Genomic DNA, 8,267 nt, shown 5'->3' with positions numbered 1-8,267 from the left:
CAGTCACAGCTGTAATGTGAAGCTCTGAATGACATTTTAATGACTGCAGGGCTATTCTAGGGTCAGGCTGACCTAACAGGTAGGCACTTTCATCACTCATATTTAGTATTTCATTATTCTTCTACTATACCTATACCCTTCCTTCCTTCCATTTTTCGACTTTCATCTCTTGGTCTTTCCTTTTCTTGACACAGTGTATTTTTAGATACTTGCATGGAATATAAATGTCTTTTTTTTAAAGGACAGACATTATTTAATAAAGCACCGGAACATAGTGACCAGCCAATAGCTGGTGCACTCGTTCAGTTTTGCTCTACAAGTCCTCTGAAAGTATCAAAGATCAAATAAACATAAAATGGGCAGATTTCTTCTGTAGTGGCTAAAAGAATAAAGATGCAAATAATAATACAGAGTTTTTTAAATGACAGATCACTTTGACACGTACAGGCCAGAAGCTTCAAATAATGAAATGGCTGCTGAATAATACAATGGCTCCTGTTCAAAAGAGTAACTATTGCTATAGTAATCAGTAATAAATAACTAATTACTCTTTTAGGCCACTCAGCATTTGGCTCAAGGTTAGTACAGAAGAACTCATAAAGGGAGGAATCAATTAATAGATGAACTAAACATTATATAGGGAATCTTCTCCCAGTTGGCAAAGTATTAATATTTTTGTTTAAAAGTCGGTGCCGTGCTGACTGAGCTGTTCCCCAAGATGGAAAACAAAAGTCCTTTTAATTAATTTTCCTCAAAGTCAGAAAAATATCGCAAAAGATGCCAACAGCAGTGAATAACATCACTCCTTTTATTCTAATTGTTGTAAAACCACTTACAAAAATAACTTCTAAACTGCTTTGATCACTCTGAAAAACACCTAAAGAGATTTTACTAAGCCATATGCCCAATATTCCAGGGAGATTCATTTGTTTAGGATTATATAATCACTTGAACCTTGAAATACAGCAGAGATATAACTGAAATCATTTATGTTTAGATGGTGAAACAGTGACTTCATGTTTGGCCAGGCCACAGTCACATTTGGAGGTTTCCAAAAGAAGATGACGCACGACGACAGACTGTGACAGAATGACCAAAACAATAACACCAGTCAAGGGACAAATGTTGGTGTACATCGCCCTGGCTGGTGCTTATTTTTAGATTGAGAGCAGCCTGTTGATAGGATGCTGTAGTTTGAAACCACCATGTTTTAAGCACCATGTTTATTATGTCATTTGTCTGGACTCAAACCTTCCACCATAAGGCTTGGCTCTAAATTAGAGCAAAGATGAGCTGGTATGTAACGTCATCCAGGATATCAGGATGTGAAGTAAATTTGGCAGTAATCAACAAACACGGAGGTCGGAGGTCGCAGGAAGTTCTAAAATAAAAATCAGCTGTTCATCACTGGGCAACTCCACTGGTGGAGTCCAGACTGACATAAACTTTAGTCGTTGGGCCTGAAATGTGATGCCAACATGGAAGTGCCTTCAAGCTGCAATCTTTCTAACAGCCAGTATGGCTTTTTGTTGCAAAAAGAAATACAGTTATAAAGAAGTCTATAGAAAAATGTGCCTGCAAGTCACTTAAATTTTCCTGATGTGTTTAAAGTCCCAGTTGTTGGTTTCAGGTGTTATTGAACACATATTGAAGTTAGTTATGTAAATTATGTAAAGGCTGGGACTACTTTGTGATTGACATCATGCTACCAAAAAATCATGCAAGTGCCCTGAGATTCTCAGACACTTTGCCTTTACACCAACTGCCAAAATGTTGATGTCAAAGCTTTGAAGCAGGACTTCAAGGGTATTGGCTACCTTGTACAAGCAAGACTGTACACCTTCCCTACTCCCCACTGGCTGCGCATGCCCTGCACCTTGAGAAAGCTAAGAGCTTCCGTTTGGCTCAGGATCTCAACTTCTCTCTCTTGTGCTTGCTATTACACTCTTTCAGCAGAGCACAACAGAGTTCATGATTTGATGGTTTTTGGTGGCTTAAATAGGGAAACACTGACATGTTGTCCTTTTATAAATGTTAATTGCACAACTGATGAGTCATTTGGTATCACTACAAGCATACAGTACACAGGGCCACCTCTTTAAGTAGTGTGGTTCTCTTAACTGGAACTGGGCAAAGAACACAGGGATCACACCAGACAACAAACTGGACTTGGAGCTCAAACAAGCTTGGAAATGTTATGGGTGATTGTGAGCACATCTTTAGTCTTAAATTGGAGTTCTTTCAGACACAAGCACACTTTTCTAACCGCTAAACACAGTTGTTGTGGCATTATCTGAGCTAAATTCAACTACACTCCAAATACACAAAAACAAAGTGTACTGTAATGCTTTAGATTTAGCGAGCCTGAGCAAAATGAAGTGATGGTGGTGGTCACACACACAGAACATACAGAATCACATGTAATGAGCTCTTTGCAAATAAAAAAGTAAACAATGGCATGTTTTCTTATTTCGTCTTTCTTTTTTGGAAGGCTTGACATCAGTGCAACGTGTGCCTTTCATTGACATATTAACATTTTTCCACCTTAGAGTTGCAAGAATGAGAAGTTGTTTAGTGCAGCTGCAAAGTTACTGGATGTCCTTTAATAAAGGACACAGAATGTGTAATAATTTCCCATCAGTCATTTTTGTCAGATAAGGTCTAATGTAAAAAAAAAAATTCCTTTAACCTCTTGTCATATTCATATGTTTGAATCATTAACCCGCAATGTTAAAAAACATCAAATGTTAAATCTGATGCAAATTTGACTGCGTGATACAAATTCAGGCAGCACTTTAATCAGAATTACTCCAAATAATTGGAGAAAGGCCTTACTCCATCCTTTAGTAATCATAAAATGTTGTTTTCACGGCTGACATTTGTCTTAATTGGGTCAGTGTCAGAATATCACAGTCTATATGAATATAGCCACACACACAGATACGAGTCTCAGCAAGCAGTAGAGCCGGTGTCATATTTCTTTAGCTGCACGTCCTCATCCAGATGGAGGTGTTGTTCATGTAAATGCGTCAATGTGAGTAATCTTCATGAAACAATGAAGTGAGCAGTGGTGGTGACAAGGTGTGAATCTGCTGTGAGTGTTTAAGGCTTTTTGTGTGTGTGTGTGTGTGTGTGTGTGTGTGTGTGTGTGTGTGTGTGTGTGTGTGTGTGTGTGTGTGTGCACATGACTGCAGGATGATGAAACTGGACAGCTGCATTTGGTTCATACCAGCTCCCTGCCTTTGTCTCCTTTTCTATTCAAACAATCAGTGCAAAACATGTTACACGATCAGAAAACAAACACTCTGCAGCAACAATGCTCCCATGTACAAAATTAGACAGATATTTAGATGTGTGTTTTCATAGTTCTTGTGGAGTTTGTTATAAAGAAAAAAACCCCGAAAATTATTTGGCGCCCTTTCAAAAACAAGGAGACATGAAAAATAGGTCAAATTTGTCACTACAGACAAGCTTTGGTGAATATGTTTATTGTAACGCTTGTATGACCATTTGAGCATCATAAAATTACTGAAGACAAATACAAACAAAAGCCAAACATTACAAAACTGACAGGAGAAAAAAAACACTACAAATCAGATGAAACTAACCTGAATTGAAATCAGAACTTACAAATGTAATAATGAAAAATACAAAGATATTATAGCCAAAAATGCATAATAACTAACTGGTATGGACAACTGACTAGCCTGCCCAGAGCTTGGAGTTTTATCAAGAATAAACCAGGATAATTAAACTATAGTGCTGCTTTCCCCTGGCTCACGTACTCTAAGTGTTTAAACACTCAAATGAGCTGCATTTCACTCTTTATCATTACTTTTAAAATTTTCACTGGCCCATTAGTACGCATTTATAACATATAAGTGACTTAAGGCTGATTTTACTTCCTTAGGCCAATTTAAAAAAAACAAAATCCCTTTGTAATGCACATATGCAATATAAAAAAAATGGTCAATGTCATATATGACACTGTCTTTCCTGATTTTATTCTCCTCAACTTTATTTTCACATATTATATTGGAAGCTCAGACTGAATAGAAAGAGCATTTTTGTGATCCAACACTGGCCTGCTGTGGCTACGAATGACACTGCATTCACTTTATTTTGAGAAGAAAATAGGCCTTATTCATACAGCCAACCTTTTATCCATTCATCTATTTTCTTAACCGCTTATCCAATTCAGTTTTTTTTTTCTTATTGGGGTGGAGGTGGGGTGGGCGCTGGAGCTTATTCCACAGATGTAGTGACATACAGAGGGTCGGTAAGAGGAGGATGCTAAGAACAGGGTAAGATGGAGATGGACGATCCAAATCAGATTTGAGAGGCATCTTATAAATGAAAGGATTCGTTTTTCACTGATTTCAGTTATAATTAAGCTCCACCATAAAATAAATTACAGGTGTTTTATAAACAATTATTTCAACTATGAGCTTTTAGCCTTTTGTTGTATTTGTGTTTATGCTGTGTGATCTATGCAGACCTTTTTATATCAGCTGCAGGTTGTTGCTTTCGATTTTTGTATTATATCATCCTTTGTATCAATCTACAATACATATGATATCACTGACCTCATTTCAGGCCAGTAGAGGAACTCTCACTGTCCACATACACACACACACACACACACACACACACACACACACGCACACAATGCCATTGTTACACAACAGGAAAAGCATGAATATGAAATAATCAGCCTACAATACAAATCTTCTGGCTTAAATGTAAAATGTGATTTTTTTGATAGCTAATAGAAAGTCAGTAAGATCCGGTAACTGCAAGCGATGACAGACAGGACTCCCATGAAACGTCTTAACTTTGATTGAAGCAACTACCAATTAGAGCACTTACTACTGTAGACTCAGCACCGTTTTATGGACTTAAGTGTAGACAGGGCTTAACTGATCCGTATAGAATGAGGCTCAATCATATGTTGCATGTTTAGTCATTTGATGAAGCGGTCACTGATGGGAACATGAAAAGCTGGTGGCTAGGTGACACTGGTTGTTTACATGGAAATACAGCTCAGTTCAACTGGCGTGAAGATGACTAATTTCGTTTAGCCTTAAAATCATGTACCTTTGAGTAAGCTACACTTGTGCAATAACAAAATTAAGACTGGGTAAAAATAGCTTTGCGAAACTGGACCCTGGTTCTGTGTCTGCTGGAACACTCTTGAGACGCAGACTCTTTGGACTACATATAGTAAAGTAGGTCTACAGCAGATGACCTTGTAACACTGTTAATCTTCACAGTACAAACACTTATGACAATATGTTAAAGTGGAAAAAATGATAACTTTAATTCAGTGTGTATCACATTCAGACAACAACTCTGTATTTTCCTTGCTTAAAGCCGAACAGTAAACATTGTTCAAAGTGTATAAAACATTTGATCTGTGCTTCTTATTATTTGAAATGTAATACAAAAATAATTTTCTTTCTATTTACAAACAAAAAATCTGTACAAAGTTGAAACACCTGATAAATCATTACACAGTTTAGGACACTTGCATAATCTTTTGACTTTTTATGCTAATTTCAGCTGTGCTCCACTGAAATCAGTAAAAACTTCAATGCAGTAAAAGCAGGTGCAGCTTATTGTAGTGTTTCACCTGAGAAAATGTCTTAAAATCACCCTTTTTGACTGTCGTGTTTATTATAGCTGTTAACAGGACTGATTTGCAGTGACAGTTTCCCACAGCTTATCTGTTGACCTTCAACGACTGATGACGTCAGCTTCTGTCTTCCTATCGTTTAGCGCCATCTTTTGGCAGGTAACACACACAGAGGACCTTGACGAGCAGAAAGTGAGCAAAACAAAACAACTGTGAGTTTAGGCACCAGTTTCAGTTTCTAGGCCACCAGCTGCCAACTGTTTAATGGCAAACACACCCTTATCTGGTTTTGACATGACAGATCAAAAAAACAAGCATGCAAAAAAACCCTCACCCACACAAGCGCAGACATATTGCCTGCTTTCTCACAAAACTTTAACAAATTTACAAATATGAAACTGTGTGCAGTCAGTGGTCCTAGCACTGGGCCACACAGGTTGTTTGGCTTATCTGTAGCAGGGACTTCTTCCACCACACAGCCGCGCTGAAGCTGAGGGTGGAATGGGTAACAGCACTGCTTTGATCTGCCTCCTCAGCCTGCACACAAACCCAGTATGGAACACTGGACTGAACTGGGAGAGGAGGTGCACACGCAGTCAATCACACACACAGATTTACAGAAAGGAAAAAAAAAGAGGAAAGCCAGAGAAGAAAAACAAGACAAGAGAAAGAGTGAATAAAGTTAACTATTTGTAAAACAAAAAGATTTTCTGTATAAGAAAAATGCTGTTAATTGTAATCACATGTGGCAAGTGTGACCAAATCCAAACAAACTTAATGTGGAACAAAGACACTGGAATTTGTGAAGGATATGTTGCAAATATAAATACATTTGATTTTACTGTATTTTACTGGGGTTACAGTCAGAGATATACATAGAACACTTCTTTTGGAGCCACACAGAGGGAATATAACAATATCTATATACAGCTTTCCTTGTTGGGTATAGCATAGGCAGCATTGTTCGCCTAAACTTCAGTCATGATCTCAGCCTTACTTTCTTCATTTGCATTAGAAAAGTGTCTGTTCTGCACTTCTGACCTTTGCAAACTACAGCAAAATTTGGGAGATTATCTCAACATGTGGGACAGAGAATAACAATGACGACGATGACAACAACAGTAATAATAATGGTCTCACTGCGCAGTTGGATAAAAAGTGGGACAGCTGCCCATTCTACACGTGGCACCTGCCCAGTGTGACAATAACGGAATAAAGTTATAAAAATGAATAATGTCCGGAAATGAATGCCTTCTTGCTTGAATTAATGCAGTAAATGCAGCTTTAGTTCTCTGAATTCAACTGCGATACTTGCGGTTTTAAAGTCAGTTAATAAATTGGATAAATTCAGAGTTATAGGGCATAGTTTCCTTTAAGAACAACAACAACAACAACAACAACAACAACAACAACGGTATTGTGGGTTTAACCTGTACTGTTTGCCTTATAGCTGTAATATTAAAGTATTGGATGCTTGTTTTAATATGAACTCACATTGACCTGTTAATGCGAAGGTCTGACACTGTAAACTTTTGTTGCGTTGCATTTACTAAAACAGAAAAACAAGACAGAATACGCCGCATCAGTAAGGTTGAAATTTCGTAAAGACATGAGCCATTAGAAACGGAAAAAAATGATGCAAATATATATATATATAGTTTATGTTTAATAACCTACCTCTGATCTGCCGTTGCACTGTACGGAGATGCGGGGGATGGAAAAGTCTGGAAAAGCAGACGGGCAATATAAAGGACAGAGGAACTGCTAGCGTCCTCATTCGGGTTGCCAGGTTTGCACTTCACTCTCCTGCACGTATGAGTGCTTATTTGTATTTATTTGGATAAATCAAATTTACAGTTATAATTACAAGGACAATGACAATAAAAAAAATTTAATTTTTGAATGTGTACCATGGATTTTAAAATAAGTTAGACAATAAATATTGCTTCTTCTCCTTCTTTTATTTACTCACTTTAGAGGTTGCTACAGCAGATCATCTGCCTTCATCTCTCCCTATCTCTACCATCCTACCCTTTCGCATCAACCCTCTGCATATCCTCCTCCACTGCATCCATGAAGCTTCTCTGCGTTCTCCCTCTTTATCTCCTTCCTGGCAGCTCCATACTGACTTCATTTCCACTATACCTCTTCATCACATGTCCAGACCGTCTCAGTCTTACCTCTCCAACTTTCCAAACTGCATCACCTCAGCCTCTGACATACTCATTTCTAATCCTGTCCATCCATTCCCATCTTCAGCTCTGTCACCAGCTCCAAACCATCGATCGCAACAAATCTCACGACCATCTTGTAGACTTCCCTTTCACTCTTGCTTGATATCTTTCTGTCACAAATGCTGCTCAACCTGGCTTGCACTATATTCTTCACCTCTTGATCCAATGTTTTCCTTGGTCAACCCCAGGTATGCAAACTCATCTACCTTTACTATCTCTGCTCCTTGCAACTCCTTGCAGCTTTGCCCTCTCATTTACATATTTACATATTCTAACTTTCCTTCCACTTATCTCAAGAGCAAACTTCCACCTCTCCAGGCTCTCTTCCTGCTTCCTACTCTCACTACAGATCACAGTTATCTGCAAAGATCGTAGTTAATAGGGTTTCCTGCCTGACC

At 38.2% G+C, this 8,267-nt stretch overlaps 1 long non-coding RNA gene across 1 annotated transcript; it reads right to left on the bottom strand.

The window, feature by feature from the left end:
* Positions 1 to 5,295: 5,295 nt before the first annotated feature.
* Positions 5,296 to 8,128, bottom strand: LOC113021660 (uncharacterized). Its single transcript, XR_003272335.2, has 3 exons — positions 7,313 to 8,128; positions 7,130 to 7,184; positions 5,296 to 6,207 (listed from the first exon to the last, which is right to left on the bottom strand). It is a non-coding gene; the product is annotated as an uncharacterized LOC113021660 (long non-coding RNA).
* Positions 8,129 to 8,267: the final 139 nt, after the last annotated feature.

The sequence above is a fragment of the Astatotilapia calliptera genome, chromosome 5, assembly GCF_964374335.1.
Source record: "Astatotilapia calliptera chromosome 5, fAstCal68.1, whole genome shotgun sequence".
NCBI lineage: Eukaryota > Metazoa > Chordata > Actinopteri > Cichliformes > Cichlidae > Astatotilapia > Astatotilapia calliptera.
The sequence above is the reverse complement of the archived record's forward strand: the minus strand, read 5'-3'. Positions and strand labels throughout refer to the sequence as shown.